Here is a 23376-nt window from a genome sequence, read left to right as displayed (position 1 = left end):
TTGGAGCTCGAAAGAAGTCGTGGGTTGAGTTACTAGTCTTAGAAGCTGGGTTGGAACAAATGCTTTGGAGCCTTGAAGGACTGGGATAGTGACTGATCTGATGATGGTTTTAGTGATGTTTGACCGTAAGGTGGAATCACTGTTTATTGGGTTGAGGTGGATGGCCTATGGAAGCACTGGATGAGTTTTGATTGATGTGTTCTATGAGATCCCATATTCATGCTTGGAATATGGCACAAGGGTGAATGATTGAAGAGAGATTTGGCTCAACCATTCTAGAACCAGGTGGAATGTGGTAGTCCCATCTCCGGTTGGTTCATCGCATTCATTAATGAGAAATCCATTCCCTTGATTTTCATGTGTAAAGGTACTGATGTATTTATGAATCTGATGGATGATATGTTTAATGTATTTCTTTTCCTATTATGCTAGTTATATGCACATTTTATGACAACAACTATGTATGGACCTCACCATATTTTTACTTGTATGTGAATGGATAATGTGCCTATGGCCTAATAGATGATAATGCAACAAATGGCATGAGGAAATAATGGTTCATAGAGATTCTTAGATAAGTATGAGGTTCCTACTCTTAATTATGTTGTTTACACCTGTAGGTTATGTTAGCGCAAGGAGTTACTCCTAGACTGCAAATGGAGTAAGCCTTACACAACATGATTTCATTTAAAAATTTAAAAGGGTTTTTTGAGTGGTGGGATGGCTTTTGAAGGAGTTTTGAAATGATTGTGTTCCTCTTTAACTTTCATGCATTTGACAAGCTATGGAAAGCATAAATTGCATGGTTAAGTGAGTAATAAAGGGCAGCAGAGGAAAGCGAACAGATAGCTGATAAATATCCTAAGAAACTGAGTATCTTAAGACAGTCACTTCAACTACATAAACAACCTTGTAACAAACTCTGTTTCTTGGCAAGGAAAATAACAGTTAGAAAGTAAGAAAATGTATAAAGTATTTCACAAATCCTTTGTGAAACCTTCAATAACAATTTCTACTTGAACTGATATTATGTTTTACAGAAAACTAGATAGTAGATAAGTCATCAGTAGGTCCTCTTAATGATTTCTCACTCATACTATACTATCTACTGTAATTTATCATTTAAAAGATTAAAACAGGCTTGACTAGGAAAACAACAACTATAAAGTAAAAACATGTATAAAGTATCCCAAAAACCCTTTGTGAAACCTTCACTAACAAGTTCTACTTGAACATATATTATAATTTACAGAAAACTGGATAATAGATAAGTCATCATTAGATCCTCTTAATGATTCTCACTCATACTATATTAGCTACTGAAAATTTATAATTTAGAAAATTGAAACAAGGAAATAGACAAACCACACATTAGATATAACTTGAATCACAAAATCCTCTAGCATGAAGTGCAGAAAAAACTATTTTATTAAGTTGAGTCTTTAGGTGAACCAACATCCCCTGAAATGATATTTACAAAAGATATATATATATATATATATATATAGAGAGAGAGAGAGAGAGAGAGGCACCAACTCCAACTATCCTAAATTGGTGGTTCCACTATTTCCTTGTTATATAGGTGTCTTTTAGATATTAAAAACATCTCCCATCGTATTGCAACAGAAGGTACAGGTGTAGATGAGAAGAAGAGGAAAAATGACACTTTGTTGCTGATGTTTCTCTTTATGGACTCGACTATTAAATGACCATATGGCTTCATTAAATACAACCTTCAACAACATCATAACTATCTCACATCCATCATCTTCCTTATCCATATTGTTATGGGTTGTTATCTTTCCAAAACTAGCTCGGAGTTTTTTGCTGACAGCTGTATATTTCTGTTAAAATAGGTGCCACACGAAATTTTGGTAATACTTGTAATAGCGAAAAAACTGGAAATGCTTCCGTAATTTTTGGTAGGATAATGTTTTCACTTCAAAATTTTAACAGAAAGTACTTCGAAACACCTATATATGCTTGGATATTCCGAGCTTTAATCTTCACATTCAAAACTTTGACTTAATATGCAAAAATGTATTTTTTAAGGAAAATTACCCTTTCATTTCATGTGAGTTGCAGCCTTTGCAAGCTTATCCAAGTTTGTTTTATTTATGGCAACAAATTTTGACCTTGTGATTTTGGCTGTTTCTTCTTTGATGATGGTCTCTTTATTTTTTGCTTCTTTTTGGACCTTTATTCTTTTGGAAGGTTCTGATGGCTAGTCCATGGGAGCTTTATCTTTTTGCTTCCTTAAAGATCTTATGATTTCTGCAATTGAAGGATCCTCAATCTGCAACTCTGCATGCTGTTCTTCTATGACTATTACTTCAGTCAATAAAATAGGATTATTTAGGGCTTTTGATTTCAGTCTATATTTGTTTCTTTCCCTAATATGTCTCTTCCTAGCTCCAACAACTGGTTTTATTTCCTCTTTCTTGTTTTTACTGCTCACTTTATACCTTGCTTCTTTCAACAATTCCTCATCAGAATCAATGGGCTAGTTTTCTTGTTGTTGTTTATGTGCTTTCGAAATTTCAGGAAGTACATGCGCTTTAGATTTCTCTTCAGCTGCAAGTTTCCTCTCCAAGTTCTTGTGTAAACCTTAGGAAAAGGTCTAACAGGAGGAACCATTTTCATGCTTTTTGTTTTCTGGGTAGAAGAGATTTCACCTTCTCCTTTTTCTTTTCAAATTCAATAGCTAAAGGCTTATCTTTGTTGCTTTTGGTACCTATGCTTACACTTTCCTTCTTTGCCTTTCTTTGGAACTTCCTTCAGCTGATGTCATTTCTGTCTGAACCTATGTTAAAGAAGATTTAGTAGTTTCTTGGGGTTTGGTTGCAGGTTGGTCTGCCTTGTAAAACAAGAAATTTTCCCAAGTTTGGTTTCTCTTTTTCAGTTCTTCTTCAACCAGAACCTTGATAATCGCCTGATGATACAGGCTGTATTTTGATGCTTCTTGGTGTGTTTGAATTTTGGCTTCCATTTTGGTCTGGCTCTTCAATATGAAATAGGTTAGATTAAGAGTCCTCATACTTGCAAAATGAAAAAGAAACCTCATACGGTAAATAAATACTACTGTATACCTTCTCTCACAAGTGAGAAAAATCTTAACTAGTTTGACTGTTTCTTCCCATTCCTTCTTAAGATAATTGCTAGAAATTCCTTTGGCCCAGTTAGATCGCTATATTCATCTGTAATAAAAGTATTAAGATCTCCTCCTGTAATGACTTGTCCCTTAAACTACTTTTCTCCTTCTTGGGGAAGGTTAAAAGCTTCTGCATTTGACTGTTACGAAACCTGTAATTTGAAACCAAAGATGGTAGCTTCCCGTCCATTAAAAGTTTGAGAAAAATTTTGGGCTACACCTTGATGTGAGCCTCCTAACCTAGTACAGAGTGGATACCAGCCTACCTAAATAAACAATCTTCTAAAACTTGGATTAGCATCAACTAGTTCAGCTCCTTGAGGTTTGATTCTCTTAAGATTTCCACCTTTCCTAGACTTTGATGACATGGATATCTGCTTGCTTGTTATGAAGAATAGGTGTCAAAGTATGGAAGTTTACCCAACAAATGTTGCAATTAGCTTGAATTAGGTTGCTTGAAAAACTGGGATGTGTTCTTAACCACCTCAATCATTGTCTCCTTTGCTGCACTTCAGAAATTCAAAATGGTGAAGTTTCCTCCATTTTCAAATATTTGAGATAAAGTTTTGGTTCAATCTCCTATGCATATGATCCTTCATGATTAACTGAGATTTCATGTCATAATAGACAGCATGTAATAGTAATAATGAAGTCAATTTGCTTTGGAGAGTCTAGCTAATATGCTACTGGTGGCTGTACGAGATTTTTTTGCAAATCTGTCTATTTTTCTGCTTTAATTCGGACTGTCCAGAAATTCCAGTAGCACATTACGTGGAACAGAAATAATGACAGTTGGAATTTAAACATATAGCTAAGACTGACGCTGCAGACACGTTTTAACTTTGGAAACACAGGTTTATTTAAGATCAGTGGAGTAAGCAATGACTGGCTATGGTTGTGACTGACACCTTGCTAATTTGATCAACCAAATCGATTAAACACTACCACTTGACTTGAATTAAAGTTTTTGACCTATCCAATCACGAAATCTCATGTTTTGGATTAAATATTTCGCCATTATGACACATGGACAATCGAAAACAATTACATTTTCGGCTTTATTTTTTTTAAAATGGGATACGCTACTGGAAATTCCAGTAGCATCAGAAAAAAAAAAAAAAAACAGGAAATAAAACAAGAACAAAAAGACTATTCGAAAAATAGGGGAGACTATCTGAACAAGAAAATCGGGCACTACTGGAAATTCCGGTAGCGTTTTTTTTTTTTTTTAAAGTTACAAAATTAATCCTAATAGATAAATTTTTTTAAAACCTACTCATGACTTAGCCTAGAACTATGCTAACGGGTTACATGTCGATGATATGTTTGACGAAATTCCTGTCATGGCTAGTAGGGATCCATTCAAGGTCTTGAACTGGTGTTTTCTTTAGTATCTTCATTTCCATGCTACTTTACTGATTTGAAGAGATGGATCAGTTCTGGGTAGTGTCTTGGGTTTTGAGCCTAAAAAGGTGGCTTAAATCCCGGGGTCAATGGCATATCAATGACAATTTTGGTCCACAGTCGCTAGCAATCAGGCTTATGAGAGTGACTTTGGGTTGCTAGTTGCTGCCTTGCCCATAGCATATGAGCGACTATGTCCCAATAGACCTAAAAAAATAGTGGGACCGAGGGACATGCTATCTGAGTTGCTGACTTGTCTCCTGAAGGTTCTGTTGATGAGATTGGATGATTGTGTGTGATGTTTCGTCGATTCCATTTTGTTAAAGTCACCAAGGAGGTTGAATCTTATCATAGTGGCCTCTCGTCACATGTTTACCCGGCTGGTTGGTTTCTTGGGTAGATGTGGGAGGAGGGTGTTACAAAAACAAAACTAATGCCATTTCCTAAGGCATCACATTCCATAATAAATAATTTTGTGAATTCTGGTGTAGCTAATATTGGATTTTAGCACATTGTTTCTTTAAGATGTTCAAAGGCCTTTGGTGCTTCTAGATTCCAAAAACATGCATCTTTCTCCAGTAATGTTATTAGAGGTGATTCTATTTTCCCATAATTATTAACAAAATTGAAATAATACCTAGTAACCTGATAAATCCTTGAAGATTCCTTAAGGTTGTGGGGGTTTTCCATTCCTTGATGGCTTTAAATTTGTTAGGGTCTACCTTAACACCTAGTTGGCGGTGTTGGACCCACCACATTCAAGGGGTCTCCCAAATGTGTGGTCCCTATTAGACCTCACACTGTTTGGGATAGGAGCCCTATCTGAAATATGGTCCGCTTAACAGTTATATTAAAGATATGCATTGGCTCTAACTTTCAGCAAGAGAGAGGAATGAAAATGTGCCTTTGAAAAGCAAGGGGGTTGTTGCTAGTGAGTATTTGTTTGTATGTTTACTAAAGTTCTTTCACTGTGAAGGGGAGGAAAATTGATCCTCTAAGAGAAAGGTAGTAGTTCCACCTTAGTAGAGACACACATAAATGAGAAGGATCCATATGACATCATGCAGAATAGTCCACAAAGATGCGACGATAGGTGCAACCAATGTAATGTGAATGATCTGTTTAATACCCAGTGGAACAGTCCACAAGGATGCGACAATGGTAATAGGAGTTACAACACATTCTCAATATGTTAGGTACCAAAATAACCAAAATAGTTAAGCTACTTTAACACAAATGAAAGAAAACATGAATTACAAACATTCACAAAATAGTTTTACAAATATCCATAATCCATGCATGAAGAACGTGTTGTTCCATAGGGATTCTTATATTAAGTAAAATTTCTAAGACACATATACAATGAACATCACTAGATCTAATAGTGGAGTGTTGGATCCACTCCTTGCTCCTCAAAAGAACTAGCTTAACTCTCTAATGCCTTGTGGGAGGAACCAAGGTGAAAAGTCCTTTGCTCTTACAATGAGGGTGTATATATAATAATGAGGAAGCGATGCTTCACCTTCCTTATGACTCTTCATCTACCCTTATGACAGTTTGAATCCATATGAATTTTCAAATTTACATGAATCCTCATTTTCCATACATGTCCTTTGGAATTCCAATTTACATTACATTTTTGAAACATAATTTACATCATTAACCATAATGGTGTGGCATGTGACAACTCATGACATGCCATGACATGACACTGCTGACGCAAACTTACTTGATGATGTGGTAATGTCAAGCCACTGTTGGCACCGTGTGCTGTAGTTCTTCTTATTTTCACCTCCACATGGCTTGGTGATAAGGGATCTTTAATTATCTCTAGTCTTGAATGGTGATCACAAACTAGTGTCTGTTTTCTTTCTCTTGATTGATCAACTTGCATACTCAGCTACAAGATGGAATTTCATCATGTTTCACTCCTTCATCTCTTTCTTCATCATCTCAGCATGGTATATTAAGGTACCTATTTTTGCAATTCACTCATGTCAAGACCACATGAGTCCGAAAACCCCCTAGTCTAAGATTGTGCATGTTGATCCATTGATTGAGACGAGATTAGATGAAAGGCTGGGAAAAGGGTTCAGTGATTGCACAGTTACATAGTTTGGGAAGCCAAGGGGAGCCATGAGCTTTGAGACTATGCAGTTCATGATGGGCTTAGGGGAAAAACTGCACAGTTCTGAGGGTTAGTGTGGCAGGATGAAGGGATGAGCATTGGGTGAGAACGTTGTGCAGTTCTGGGAGACATGAGAGGCCATACCATTGCGTAGTTGCATGTTTCAAGAGCTCAAGTATGAGACTGAGGCTAGATACTGTGCAATGTGCAATTAAGGCTAGGATGGGATAAAAAGTTACGCAATTCCAGGGGTCAAGACTAGGGCTTAAGCACAAAACTTACGCAGTGTAGTACTTGTAGGTTTTAACCCTGTACAGAAATTACCTGCATACGAATTCTTAAACAAAGAAAATAAACAATGCGAGAGCATAACCCATAAAACACATATGCACAAAGATTTTTCCCTGGATCCCAAAACCGGGACCACCAGCTTGATTTTTCATTATGTTCCTTTCAATGTTACAATACATATTTATACATGCCGAAGCATCCAATACCATGGACCGAAAAACCATCACGTCCAATACCATGTGCGAAAATCATGCACAAAACCATAGGTAGGTTCACCCAACCTAATATAGGGTCCAAGAATATAACACAACCCAACAATCTCCCACTTGTTGTTTTCTTTCCACAAGGGGCCACAGGAGAGCTTAGTCATTTTCCAGCCCTGAAACACCCATTGTTTCTCTACACCAAGAGAACTTCTCAGAGCTCACAGATTTTGTCAATGCATCTGCAGTATTCTTCAAAGTGTCCACCTTTACCAGCAACACCTTTTTGTCTTCTATCATATCTGTTATGAAACCAGCTCACAAAAAGATAGAAAAGAGAGATCCACGCCTTAGAATTCAGCCTCTTCGAGGGGGAAACCTCCTTTACATTACATAAATGAACAATTCTTGGATGATACAAATGAAAATACCTCCTTTCTATATATAGGAGTCTAAGTGGTCCCAATACAATCAAAGGCTACATAACAATAATATTGTAGGGCACAACAGTAACAATGGTGGGCTTCTATGTGGCATAATAGTAACAATATGGGCACTACATGGGTACATCAATATAATAAGTGGGTTATACTAATAACAATAAGGGGTTACACTAGTAATATAGGGGCCTAACATGCCCCTCTCCTTCAAAAAGCGTTGTCCTCAACGCTTGAGTAGTTCTTGATGCTTCTATATAAAATTCTTGTCCTCCCATGTGGAATATTCAGCGGGTAAGTTCTTCCACTTGATGAGATACTCTGAAATTGATCGATTTCGTAGCTGTCGGGTTCTTGTTTCTATGACTGCTCCAGGTTCCAATATGATTTTTCCTTCCTCTTCAATTTCTGGCAATATTGTTTGAATTGGGATCTTTTTCAACTTTTGAATAAGTCGCCATACTTCTTCGTTCTTCTTCCATTCATCTGTTGCTTCGTTTATCCAATTTGGTTTGATAATATAAATAGCACAAAACAATGCTTCCACATCCTCATCCTTGAAGCGTCTTCCCATTCGGTAAGGTCGCCATTTTTTAAGTGCATGTAGTATTGCCAACATTTCCTTCTCATAAATAGCTTTCTTCAGATGTAGCAGTAAAAATACCCAATCACTCACATCAAAACATTTTTCACTACGATGTTGATCTACCTGTTGCTTCATTTGATTTTGCACCGAAGTGGCGTTATCCTTTAAAAGTTGGAGAACTTGCTGTTGATGCTCGATATGATCTTTCTCTACTTGAACCTTTTTCTTCTTGATATGTCCTTCTATCTTTTGAGGAGTGGTAATTTCTTCCAGTCCTTTACAAGATATGGTCGGATTCATTTCTTGATGCTCGATGTGATCTTTCACTTCTTGAACATTTTTCTTCTTGATGTGTCCTTCTATCTTGATAGTTTGAGGAGTGGTAATTTCATCCATTGAATTACAAGATATGGTTGGATTCATTTCTTCTTTCTTGATGTGATCTTTCACTTCTTGCACCTTTTTCTTCTTGATATGTCCTTCTATCTTGAGAGTTTGAGGAGTGGTAATTTTTTCCAAGGCTTTACAAGATATGGTCTGATTCATTTCTTCTTTCTCTGGGGTGGTGTCCTGATGTATATCCTCTTCTTTTGATGTTTCTTGATCCTTTTCTTCCTCCTCTTCATATTCTATGTAAAACAATTTCTTCTCAGCACACCTATGACCTTTAGTGCATTTGCTATCACAATATTAACAAAGCCCTTTTTCTCTTTTTTCTTCCAATTGTTGTGGTGTAACCCTTGTAGGTTGTGGAAGGCTGGGAGAAACAACACTTCCATCTTTATAGTTGTGAGGGGTATGCTTCCTGGTTTCCATTATTTTGCTTTCCATTATGTCACAAAGCCCTTTTACTCTTTCCAATTATTGTGTTGTTGCTCTAAAGAAGGTGTTGCTCTTTATATCCTCATAATGTGCTATCATTTCCTCCGTGAAAATTGACCACGTAACAAGTTTTTTACGAGAACAAAGCCCTTTGTACCATAAAAATTGATCTGGTTCTAAATATGAAGATGCAATACATACCTTTTGTAACATTTTTACACCATGTATATCAAAATATTGCTCCATCTGAAGTATCCAATTTACCGGATCCTTGCCATCAAACTTCCTCATCTTGCTTTTTCTTGATTTTAGGAGCTCTACCTTGAAATGACTGTAACTACGTACTTTCAGATATTTAAGTTCTGAACTTGTGACCTGTAGTAGCCCTCTGTGTCCTCTTTCCAATGCCACAAGTCTGATCCAAATTGGATTCTCCAAGAAAATGTTATGCACAATCTCCCGTAGTGACCTGATTATATACTAGTTCAGTAGAGCTAACTTGTATGAAGTTCCACATGTCACTGTTTCAACCTTTGACTTTGAAAAATATATAAACAAAAACTAAAGTCCGTTCTCTTTTTGTACCTTCTTACGAAATTTCAATCCGATGCTCAGAAAGAAAGTTATGACGATTTTCCCTAGGTCACCTGTTTTGAGTGTAATTTAGGAGTATGCAAAAAGACCCACTTCCTCAAATCATATCTCTGAAAATATTGCACGAAAAGATCTGAAATTCGGACACAAGGTTTAGCGCCAATTCTTCTCAAATGGGTTTTTTTTGCGACTTCTGAAACATCACAGAAAAAAAGTTATAGCGAAAATGCCACAATGACCTGTTTGGAGCAGCGAAACCCTAGAATCCAAAGCTCTGATACCAAATGTTATGAAACCAACTCACAAGAAGATAGAAAAGAGAGATCCACGCCTTAGAATTCAGCCTCTTCGAGGGGGAAACCTCCTTTACATTACATAAATGAACAATTCTTGGATGATACAGATGAAAATACTTCCTTTCTATATATAGGAGTCTAAGTGGTCCCAATACAATCAAAGCCTACATAACAATAATATTGTAGGGCACAACAGTAACAATGGTGGGCTTCTATGTGGCATAATAGTAACAATATGGGCACTACATGGGTAAATCAATATAATAAGTGGGTTATACTAATAACAATAAGGGGTTACACTAGTAGTATAGGGGCCTAACAATATCACTCACAAAGTGATACTGAACATCAATGTGCTTTGTCTTTGAATGATAAGCAGGGTTTTTTGCCAAGAAAATTGCACTTTGGCTGTCACAGTCTATTCTTATAGCTCCCTGTACTAACCCCATACTTGAACACAATCTCTGCAACCAAACTGCTTCCTTGCTTGCATGAGTGGCTGCCATGTATTCTGCCTCTGTAGTTGATAGTGCCACTACAGATTGTTTCTTACTCATCCAACTGACTGCACCTCCAAATAGGTTAAACACATACCCACTTGTAGATCTTCTCTGATCCAGATCTCCAGCCCAGTCTGCATCAACAAAACCATGAATATCCAACACTCTGTCCAATCCTGGTCTTCCTTGGTAGCACAAACCATAATCACTAGTGCCACGCAAATACCTGAAAACCCGCTTCACTGCTGTCCAGTGCTCCTTCCCTGGTTTTGACATAAACCTGCTCAATACTCCCACTGCATGTGCAATGTCTGGTCTAGTACAGACCATTGCATACATCAGGCTACCGACTGCACTTGCATATGGAACACAGGACATGTCCTCTTCCTCTTCTTGTGTCTTGGGACATTGTTCAACAGATAACCTCACACCTACAGGAATAGGAACCTTCACCGGTTTACTATCCTGCATATTAAACCTTTGCAGTATTGTCTCGACATACTTCCTCTGGTTTAACCAGAGCTTCCTTTTTGCCCGATCTCTTTTAATTTCCATGCCCAAAATATAGTTTGCAGCACCAAGATCTTTCATGTCAAAGTTGGAGGACAATTGGGTCTTCAAATCCTGGATAATTTCTTTGTCATTTTCAACCAGCAACATATCATCCACATACAAGACCAGATAAATAACACGGTCACCAATTAATTTAAAATACACACAATGATCTGCTTTGCTTCTGGTGAAGCCAAGTCCCCGTATAAATGTATCAAATTTCTGATACCACATCCTTGGTGACTGTTTTAACCCATACAGAGACTTATTTAACTTGCATACCAGTTCTTTCTTACCCTTCACTGCAAAGCCTTCAGGTTGCCTCATGTAGATTTCCTCTTCCAAATCCCCGTGAAGAAATTCTGTCTTCACATCCATCTGTTCTACCTCAAAATCAAAAGCAGCAACAACAGATAAAAGTAATCTAATAGAAGCTACCTTGGCAACAGGAGAAAAAATATCACCAAAATCAATTCCCGGCACCTGGGAATAACCTTTTGCTACCAACCGAGCTTTGTATTTCTCCACCTTTCCTTCTGCATTAGTCTTCTTCTTGAACACCCATTTGCTGCCAATGGGTTTCCTTCCAGCCGACAACCCTACCAGATCCCAAGCCTCATTTTTGTGCAAAGATGCCATTTCATCAACCATGGCCTCTTTCCAGAGTTTTCCATCCTCTGAATCCACTGCTTCCTTCACAGTTCTGGGATCATCATCAGTAACAAACAAATAAAAATTTGAACTGAAAGCAGATGGACTATACCTTTCTGGCTGCCTTCTTTCTCGACCTGATCTTCTCACAGCTGGAGTATGTGGCTCTTCATCTTCTGATTCCTCCTCTACTGCAGAGTCTGATTCTTCCTCCTTTGGCTCAAACTCTATCTTCTTAGGTTCCTTTGGTTGGACTTCAGATTGAATAACATCTTTTACCTCTCTGAACACCACATCTTGGCTGTACACAACCTTCCGTGTGACTGGGTTCTAAAGCTTATAACCCTTTAAACCATCCTTATACCCAATAAAGATGCACTTTTCAGATTTACTATCCAACTTGGTTCGTTTATCCTTTGGAACATGTACATATGCATCACATCCAAATACCCTCAGATGTGAAAGAGAGGGTTTCTTACCAGTCCATACTTCTTGTGGAGTCTTATCCTCCAACGCTGATGAGGGTGATCTGTTGATCAGGTAACGTGCAGTATCCACCGCCTCTGCCCAGAATTCCTGTCCTAACCCGGCACCACTGAGCATGCTTCTTGCCCTTTCCATCAACGTCTTGTTCATTCTTTCTGCGACTCCATTTTGCTAAGGTGTATATGGAGTAGTCTTCTGCCGTGCTATACCACACTTCTTACAAAATTCTTCAAATTCCTTGCTGCAAAATTCTCCACCATTATCTATCCTCAACACCTTTATCTTCTTCTCTGTCTGATTTTCCACCAGAGCCTTAAATTCTTTAAACCTGTCAAAGACTTCAGATTTCTTCTTAAGGAAATATATCCATGTATTACTTGAGAAGTCATCTATGAATGATACATAGTACACAGACTTACCCAGTGATGGAACCTTCATAGGTCCAAACACATCACTGTGCACAAGCTCTAATATCTGTTTTGTCCTCTTACCACCAGAGGGGAAACTCACTCGATTCTGCTTCCCATACACACAATTTTCACATAAATCAAAATCCAGAGAGCTATCATTCATACCTTCTACCATACCTTTACCATGAAGTATTCGAAGGCCCTTCTCTCCAATATGTCCAAGCCTTTGATGCCACAACATGGCCTTCTCTCCAGAGACCACTAGATTTTCTACTCCATTTTCAGGAACCATAGAACTATTGCACCCATCAACAACAATGCTACCTTGTAGTTTTTACAGAGTTCCAGTCCGAACTCCCCGCATCAATATCAGTGCTCCTCGAACCATCTTGCAGGTATCTTTCTCGAACACCGTCTTTACACCTGCATCATCCGACTTGCTTACAGAAATCAGATTTCTGGCCAATGCAGGAATATGTAGAACACCCGGAAGTGTTCTAACCCTTCCACCTTGCAACTTCAACTTTAATTTTCCCCGACCAATGATTCTAGCCTTCCTATCATCTCCTAAGAAGACATCACCACCATCGTATTTCTCATACTCGCAGAACCACTCTCTATGGGGAGTGAAGTGAAAGGATGCACCTGAGTCAATCAACCATGCGTCATGATCTACATGTGTACTTGAAGAAGCCAAGTACACATCCCCACCTTCATCTGAGGTGGTTTTCGCCTCTGCAGAAGGAGCATCATCAGATCCCTTTCCTTTATTAGGAGCTTTAGACTTACAATCCCTTCTGAAGTGTCCTTCCTTTCCGCATTTCCAGCACACCACCTTTGTAGGTTTTCCTGGAGATTTAGATCTCCCTCTAGATTTAGATCTCCCACTCGATGACTTATTTTTGTTTCTGTTCTGGGACCGTCCTCGTACAGACAAGGCATCACCATTATGGTTGTCCATATTCTTCCGTCTCATCTCCTCCGTCAGCAAGGCTGAGACTATTTCATCAAACTGCAAAGCAGTTGCATTGCTACCTATTGCAATAACTAGACTATCCCACGAATCTGGTAGAGAACACAATACACTGATGCACTTATCTTCATCTGAAATTTTAATATCAACAGATAATAACTGACTTACCACAGTATTAAACGCATTCAGATGCTCTGTCACCGAGTCTCCATCTTTCATCCTCAGGTTATACAGCTTTTTCCGCAGGAACAATTTATTCACCAGAGACTTAGATTGGTACAAAGTCCCTAACTTGACCCACAAATCCTTCGCCGTAGCTTCCCCTGATACATTCAACAATACTGAATCTGAGACACACAATCGTATTGTGCTCTTTGCCTTCCGATCCAACTTCTTCCATTCTTCATCGTCCACTCCCGATGGTTTAGTACCCGGATCTACCGCGATCCACTGATCTTTATCGACCAACAGATCCTCCATCTTGAGTTTCCACAACTCAAAACTCTGACCATTGAACTTCTCAATCTCGATCTTTCCACTGCTCGCCATCTTCTTTCACCACCAGAATCGATCTCGCAGATCTCCCACTGAACAGGGTCTACCACAGGCCCGAGCGAAACCCCTCAGCAACAAAGGCGTCCCCTTGAAGCCAAAACAGCTCTGATACCAAATGTAGGTTTTAACCCTGTATAGAAATTACCTGCATACGAATTCTTAAACAAAGAAAATAAACAATGCGAGAGCATAACCCATAAAACACATATGCACAGAGATTTTATTGTTGGGTTGTGTTATATTCTTTCCACGACTAACCGACGTAGTTAAACGGGGGGTTATAGGGGTGCGGAAGCCCCCCTTCGTTGCGCCGATTGCGCAGCGGGGGGGTCACAGGGGGGGCGGCAGCCCCCCCTGTCCGGGGGGTTTGAGGGGGTGGGTAGCCCCCCTCTACGGGGTCTGAGGCAGCGCCACGAGAATTTTTTTTTTGGACCCTATATTAGGTTGGGCGAACCGACCTATGGTTTTGTGCATGATTTTCGCACATGGTATTTGACGCGATGGTTTTTCGGTCCATGGTATTGGATGCTTCGGCATGTATAAATATGTATTGTAACATTGAAAGGAACATAATGAAAAATCAAGCTGGTAGTCCCGGTTTTGGGATCCAGGGAAAAATCTCTGTGCATATGTGTTTTATGGGTTATGCTCTCGCATTGTTTATTTTCTTTGTTTAAGAATTCGTATGCAGGTAATTTCTGTACAGGGTTAAAACCTACAGTACTCCTAGGAGGCAGGAACTTCACATTGTACAATGATAAGAGGCAAGGAAATAACATATGGCTGATACTACATAGTGTGCAGTTCAAGGAGGCCGGGAGAAGCTAGGTTGCTTAGTCCGAAAGCTTTCCAAGAAATGACTTAGTGCGGGATCAGTGAGGTTGATGTGAACAATGAAAAAACTTTAACTGTGATCATAAAATTATAATACTTGACAACACAACAACATAGATAATCTAGGACAAATGACAATGCATTTTTCCCTGTGCGAAAGCTTTATGACAACTTTATGACAAGTGCGACAATTAAGATACACTTTGCGACAACCATGACGACACTTGTGCGACAGTTCTAAAAACTTTGGAAATGAGCGCGACAAGTGTTTACATGGTTAGAAAAACTCATTTACACAAAGGTGACCTATTGAAAACACCATAATAGTCTTAGATACATGATGCAACAACAAACACGCAAAAATACGACATTTTTCCCATCTTTCAAAGGGGACAAAAAATCCTCAAGAAAACACATGGAATGAGTTTCATAGTTTGCATTGAAAATGTACAAGACCAAGGAAGGCTCTAAATTTGAGTGTTAAGACAAAAATTTGGAGGGTGTTGTAGCAGTGGAAATACTTGGCGATGCATTGGTATAATTCCATCTTCTCTACCTTGGTTAAATCTTCTGTGCAGGGTCTTGGTTCTTTGAGGAGTTTTGATTCATTGTGTAGATTACCTTGGTCTCCCAACTTACCCTGTGAATAAACATGTTTCCCTCTATTCATCTCTTGGTTTAACACACCATGTTGGGACAGGGTCCCCTAAGGTCAATTTTGGGGCTAAAAGCCCAAGTTTTGGGGCTAAAAGTCCAAGTTTTGGGGTTGGAAGCCTAAGTTTTTGTATGTAAAGTGTAAAGTCTCTGCAATTTGTGGTCGTGGAGCCCGTAGATGTAAAGTGCCATAAAGGGTTTTACCCTTATGTTTATGTAAGTTTTGTCAGCTTTAGAAGATCTACTCATGGTCTGCGGACCATGGGATTGTATAAAAAGTTGAGTCTTAGAAGAATCTAAGGCAGTGCAGTTTAGTCATTGATGACAAATGTAATGGATTATTAGCAGAAAGAGCAAAGGGTCTTAGAGTAGAAGAAAGGCTCTGTAACTGTGTGTGCAGAGGCCTAGGGTAGAATTCCGCAGCTGAGTGCACATACCCCTACAACTGAGTGAAGAGGGTAGTTTGAGTCTGTAAGAAGATCTGAAGCATTAATAAAGAAGATTACTTTGGAAATATCTGTGTTTTATCTATTTACTTCTGTTATGAATGAATGTGATTATGTTATGATGAATACTAGGTTTATGATTTAATGCTATATTGATGCGCGACTATGTATGTTTTACATTGTTATATGAATGCAAGTAATAATATCTGCTTACGCGAATACTATCTTAATGCATGCTAAAGATATTAGACACTTAAGCCGATCTGGATAATAACAGACTTAAGAGTGATTATATACGCGTGTAAGTGGTTGATTCGCCTGTTTAGGGTCCGCGAATGATAGTTGTAGACCTTCGCGAAGGTCTAGGGGCTAGTAAGAGGAAGTTATATAGATAAGCCTAGAGGGCTTATTGATCTACAGGAAGGTAGATAAAGGGTACAAAATGACATCATAACCATCTATGGGTGTGGAAACTTGGTTTCAGCATCCCTCCATACTGCTTTGAGTGAGACTTCAGTTTGTGCTCCGTGGATTGATGCCAAAAGGGCCAGTGGTGTAGGGATTTGTTTAGATAAACTTAATGCTGAACCTAGGTCAAAGCCCACTAAACCAAAAAATGGTTCCGTTGTCAGGACCGAGATCTACATAAAGAGATGTGTTATGTCACATCAATGGAATCCAATTAAGAAGGAAATTGAAGATTGGTTGGATAGAAAGATCCACGAATTCACGATGTAGGAGAACAGGAACCCGCAATTGGCGAAAGAATAGTGGTTGGATATGTATCTGTACAAAGAGATACACAAAATTTTATTCGGTTCCTTCCCGATCGAATTATATGAGTGGATCTATAAATTGGCAGATGACCAAGGAAGGTGGAGACTTGATGGTTTGATAGTGTAGACCCTAGAGTTAGTGCGGAGATTGGAAGCCTCTGAAGATAAGGTCACATGAGTTAGTGCGGAGATTGGAAGCCTATGAAGATAAGATCACATGAGTTAGTGCAGAGATTGGAAGCCTCTAAAGATAAGATCACATTCGCTGTTGATCACTGGCTTGATTGTATCATAGGAGAATTTTTGACAAGAGTTTGCTGTTGATAATTCGGTTAGTTATAGTGAAGCAGAGCGATGCTTCTTCAAAGGACCGCGAGGTAAGTATTTAAGGTCTTTGAATACTTGGATTAAAATGCTCGTGTGAAAAGTGGGTTATGAAATTACCTTGATGTTTTGAGCTACGTGAAGTGGAAAGTTATTCAAGGATAAAAAGGGAACATGACATAAATATATCTCGCTGATTGAGCCTCCTCTGAGTGACGACGAAGAAGCAACATAGGCTTCTTCGCAGAGTGATGTCCAGTTAATAAGGTGAGGGTTCCCGTGAATACCCCATCCACCCACACCAGCTCCATATTCACCTCCACCGCATACACCTTTGTCCACACCACCACCACCTCCACCACCATTTAATATGGCGAATTCAATAAAATTTCCCATTTTCAAGGGCTTGGGGAATGAGGACCTAGACCAGTTTTGGTTCATCGTGAAGGCTGTGTGGGAAGCCCAGGGAATTACAAATGATCAAATGAAGAAAACAACATTGGTTACTACTTTACAGGAATGCGTGCTAACATGGTATATTAAATACTGCATTGATAACCCAATGGTTGCATTGGCAGACATTCAGACTGCGCTGAATAAGGAATTTAGCAGTCCCAAGTTTGAAGCGCAATCGATCTTTGGATTCAAGGAGATCATGATAAAGCCTGGTGAGACACCTTGGGAGATGGATCAGAGATTAAAGTGCAAGATCCACGAAGCTAACATGAATCTTACGGATGGGCATCACCGCGAATGGTTTGTGGCTTTTCTCTTGCCTCATCTGAGGGTTTTTTTTATCACAACAAAATATTGGGACCCAGGCGGAAGCCCTGGAAATTGCAATGAGACTGCACGAGACACTAATTCAAGATGCTGCTTTGGGAGTTCAGCAGTTTCACGTGGAGTTTTAGAACATTTGCCTAGAATTCCAAAGTCTGAAGAAGGATAGAGAGGCTCGGCCAGAGGTGTGCGAGGAGGTTTGGTGTTTGAAATGTAACAGTTAAGGGCATGATAAATATCATTGCCCTATCTTTGTGAATTATGTTTAAGGATGAGGGTCAATGCCTCTAAGACTAGAAGCTCAAGCAGGGCTAAGTGCAGGGCCCTCGCTATGGTGTGCTATCTGTTAGGTAGTTAGAAAACATGTGATAGATAATTTCCACTTGTTGTAAAAATTTATACAGACACCGCAATAGATCTTTTGCAACTTCTACTAATCAGTAGGTCACGATGAGTGCAATTTCCGTAGTTATGAGTTAATTGTGGAGAGAACGTCCGAATATTGAATGCAGACAGAAACTCGGCCTTCAGATCAAGGCATTGGGGGGCCACGAGGAGGATATCAAGGGCGCGGAAGAGGTCGAGGTGATGTAGGACTTGCGAGAGGTCGGGGGCAAGTTATTTGCTACAATTGTGGAGGTCCGGGACACTATGTGTGAGAATGCATGAACCCGATGTGCCTATCATGCTGATACTACACTCAATTTGAAGACACAAAAGAAGACTACCCTATACTAATAGCTAAGATGTGCAAAAAGGGGACACAGCCTCGACAACCTACGTAGAACTTGTAGATGATGAGGGCTGAACCCCATGAAGAGGAACCCAATGTAAATATTTTGCTGCGAAGTGGAATGACAACTAGCGAAGATAAGGGAAAGCGTTCTGAAGAATGTGAATGTGTCCGCAAATCTCCTGAGAAGGAGGTTGGCTTTGACTTGGAGTGCACGAACGAAACCTTCATGGAAGCAAAGAAAAGCTTCGCTGAGGCTTCTACCTCAGGAAGTCGAGATAAGAAGCCTGAAGAAATGGACCCATCCATGCTTACTACATTTTTGGAGACCTGTATGAAGCTGCTATGCGATAACAAGGCCATAAAGGGATTATAGGAGTTGATCAATAAATGTGCTGGTAATGGTCCTGAGGGACCGCGTGTGGTTAGGAAAATTGGTAAGCATAAGGCAAGAATAGGGCGTGAGATGAGGCTCACGTGAAAATATGAGAATATGAAATGGACCAAGTTATTCTGGATCTTGGGTCAGATGCGAATGTTTTGCCAAAAAAGACATGGGAGAGAATGTTGAGACCTACGCTGTAGTGGTCTCTTATTCAATTGAGGACGGTAAATCAACAAAAGATCATCCCCACGGGAAGATTGCAGGGAATGACAGTCGATATTGAAGGTGCGAGCGCATTGGCAGATTTCAAAGTAATAGAGATTGTCAATGATAGCAATCCCTACCCTGCACTTCTGGGGATCGACTGGGCTATTTACATGAATGAGGTGATTAATTTGAAGGAGCGAAAAATGTCATTTGAAAGAAAATCGCTCCATGTAGTAGTACCGTTGGACCCTGTAGAAGGACTACGCTATACTAAACTAGTTCGCGATTATGAAAGTGACGATAATTTGGACTAAATTTAAAAGATAATGATGCAAGATCAAGATTGGGTGAATCCAACAGTTGATGGACTATTGCATGGGACCGCGAGAGCTCCTGAACATCAGATTTAGATGAGAAATTGGAGCACTAGCAGAATAGATTGCACGAAGTGTGTACACTACGATGTAACATGATGACTAAATCGTTGCGCTGTGTATCATTGGAGGTAAGAAGTCTGCCTTATTATGATGGTTTAACTGACGTTGATAAATTTATGGATGTGTTTGAAAGGGAAGTGCCAGAGAAGCATCACTTCCAAGCCTTGGATTTGGCGTTGCGCGCTACACTTGCCAGATGGTGGGGTATGCATAAAGGAAATTTCGATGGATGGCGCGAATATAGAAGACTAATGCAGTTGCGGTTTGGTCGCCCAAAGGTGCGATTGATAGAGAAATATGATGGGAGGAGTGATCCATGTGATCACTTAGCCAAGTGGAAAGATGCTTATGGGGCAAAACCACAACCAGAGTGGGTGCATCTGTTTTGTCACACCTTGGACATAATACCTATGAATTGGTACTTGGAGATAGAGCTTTGCCATGGCACGGATGAACGGGATATTTTGAGACAAGGATTCTTGATGACATTCAGCTTTGAATATGGATTCAAGTGCATTGATGAAGTGCTACAGGAGGTCAAAGCAGTGGTCTTCAGAATCCTGTAGGATCCCTTGGACTTGATTCAACCAGATTGGACCACCCAGCTACGCCATGTGCTGGAGTGCTACAATGTGATTACTGAAGAAGAAGAGGAGGATCTGAGGAACATTACTATCCCAGAAACAGAAGGTCACTGCGAAGTGGAGGGGCCACATATAGAGAATCTTGATATCATTGCGCCACTGAAAACAAGACAAGTGAACATTGGGACAAAGGTGGAGCCAAAGTTTGCTAAGATAGGGGACTATTGGGATGATGCTACCATGGATAAGGTCGCTAAATTTCTCTGCGACAACCAGGATTCATTCCCTACAAAGTTTTCAAACCTGAAAGGGATTATAAGTGATTTAGGGGTGATGATGATAATGTTGATACCAGATGTGAAGCCTGTGAAGCAGAGGCCATATCGCCTTAATCCTAAATATAAGGAAAGGGTCTGTTTGGAGTTGGATAAAATGTTAGTGTTAGGAATCATTGAACCAGTGGAGGAGTGCAACTGGATAAATCCTATGGTAGTTCAGGAAAAGAAGCAGAAGGATGAAATAAGGATATACGTAGATTTTAGGAAGAAGAATGACGCTTGCGTGCATGATCTTTTTCTGACTCCGTTCGCTGATGAAGTGTTGGATAATGTAGGAGGACAGAAAGCATATTCATTCATTGATGGGTTCTCGGGGTACCATCAGATCAAGATCATGCCAGAAGATATGAGTAAGATGACCTTCACGACAAAATGGGGATGTTTTTAGTATATTGTAATGCCTTTTGGACTAAAGAATGCGCCACCGATCTTTTCACGCGTAGTCATCACAACGTTCAAGGACTTCATTCACAAGTTCTTGGAGGTATACCTTGACAATTGGATGGTGTTTGGGATGGTGAAGCACCATGTAGCTAGGCTACGCTTGATGCTTGATACATGTCGGAGGTATCAAATCGTGCTAAATTTGAAGAAATGTTTGTTTTATGTTCCCTTCAGAATCTTGCTGGGTCATGTAGTATGCAGACAAGGATTAATGGTGGATCCAGCTAAGATCATGGTTATAATCAATTTTGAGGCACCAAGAAGTGTCAAACAATTGCGTGCAGCAATGGGGCATACTAGTTATTACCGAAAGTTCATCAAGAGTTATGCCCAGATTACCGTGCCAATGGAAAAAATGTTGAAGAAGGATGCTACATTATGTTGGAATGAAGAATGTCAGCGGAGCTTGGATGTGTTAAAAGAGAAGATGGTCACTGCGCTGATCCTAGTCTTCCCAGATTGGAAGAATGAATTTCATGTGCATGTGGATGCGTCATGTATTTCACTGGAAGCAGTACTGACACAGGCCGATTAGGGAGATTTGAATCAACCTATCACTTTCACAAGCAGGAAGCTATCTAAGGCTGAGAAGAATTATTCAACGATAGAGTGTGAAGGTTTAGCTATGGTGTACGTGCTCCAGAAGTTCATACACTACTTTCTAGGTGGACACTTTAATATGTATATAGACCATTCTGCATTAAAGTACTTGGTCAACAAGCCTGTGTTGGGGGGGGAATATGCAAATGGCTACTTTTGTTTTAGGAATACGATTTTGAATTCATTGTAAATACAAGGCAATTGAATGTAGGACTGTATCATCTATCGTGCATTGAAACAAGTGAGGAGACGACTAATTTGGAGGAAGGACTGCCTGACGTGCAACTCTTTGTGGTGCGCGTAGAATATAATCATTTTGCAGACATCTTACACTTTTTGACTACAGGAACGACTCCAGAAGGGTACACTAGCCAGCAAAAGAAGGAATTGGTGGTGTGCATGAAATATTTTTCTATTATTGCAGGTCACTTGTATAATATGGGAGTGGATGAAATAATATGCCAGTATGAACCTGAGTTTGAATGAAATAACATCCTCGTTGAAGCTCATGGAGGAGTCGTGGGAGGATATTATGCAGGTAACAATGCAGAAGATTTTACGCACTAGGTTGTGGTGGCCGACATTGCATAAGGATTCCAAAGATTCTTGTAGGGCATGTGATGCATGTCAGTGGATGGGAAGGCCATCGCGTAGGTATGAGATGCCTCTGAATCCACTAGTGTCATTACAACCATTTAAGAAATGGGCGATTGATTTTGTAGGACCGATTCAACCTCCAGGAAAGAAAACGAGTGCAATGTAGATCATCACCATGACAGGGTATTTGACTAGATGGGCAGAGGCGCAACCTACAAAGGATTTTATAGGGGCAACAACAATGAAGTTCCTATTTGAATATGTGTTGACTAGGTTTGGTTGCCCAAAGATTTTGATGAGTGATCGTGGTACACATTTACTTAACGAAACAATCAACGTGCTGAAAACAGAATTTAAAGTTTATCATTAAAAGAGCACGCCATATCACCCTTAGGATAATGGGACAGTGGAAGTATTTAATAAGATATTGGAGAATGTGCTGACAACTTTGTGCTTCATACAGTGGATTGTGGCATTCCAATGCCAACGAGATGGTGTTGGATTCCTTTTGTCCAAATGAACACAATTAATAGGTTTGTTTAGATCTTAATTAGGATGAAATTTGATGTGTAAATTGTTAGTTATTTAGTGAAACATATTTAAAAAAATGTTTCAAGCATTAAACACAGATTGATTAATCGTTTGTATTTTTTTATGTAAAAATTATATAAATTGATGACCATATAATTAATGGGAAGTGCATTATGTTTTGCATGATTCAACTCGCAGAGTGATCAAAAGAATGTAGGAATTTACAAGGTAAGTTCCTCAGACAGAACACCAAAGGACACCACTCACAAACAGATCAAAAATCAATACACTAGTAGTTGACGTGGTTAAAATCCTCAAAGAGGGAAATAGTCCACGACCTAAGCCAATGTGGCCACTTCAAGCAATTTATTAATAAAAGAATGAAAATTTACATAAGCTTCTCTCATGAACGGTTACCTTACAAATGACCCTCCATGCTCTTTAAATAGAGATCATGGAACAATCGGGTGTTAAGCCATGGATCAAGTGTCGGTAATACCGAGGAGAGAATGACCCGTCGGATTGTAAGTTACAAAAGTACATAGTAAAAAAACACACATTACCTAACTCTACACTAGACCAAGTTATACTTAACTATTTCCTATGCGTTGGAATATCCTAACACCCCCCCTTAAGAACAACTTGGGATAGGATTGAAGGATGTACA

This window comes from Pinus tabuliformis, chromosome 9 (assembly GCF_031772625.1).
Source record: "Pinus tabuliformis cultivar Carrire ecotype Pingquan chromosome 9, CPIR1, whole genome shotgun sequence".
Taxonomy (NCBI): domain Eukaryota; kingdom Viridiplantae; phylum Streptophyta; class Pinopsida; order Pinales; family Pinaceae; genus Pinus; species Pinus tabuliformis.
Note: the sequence above shows the minus strand (reverse complement) of the source record.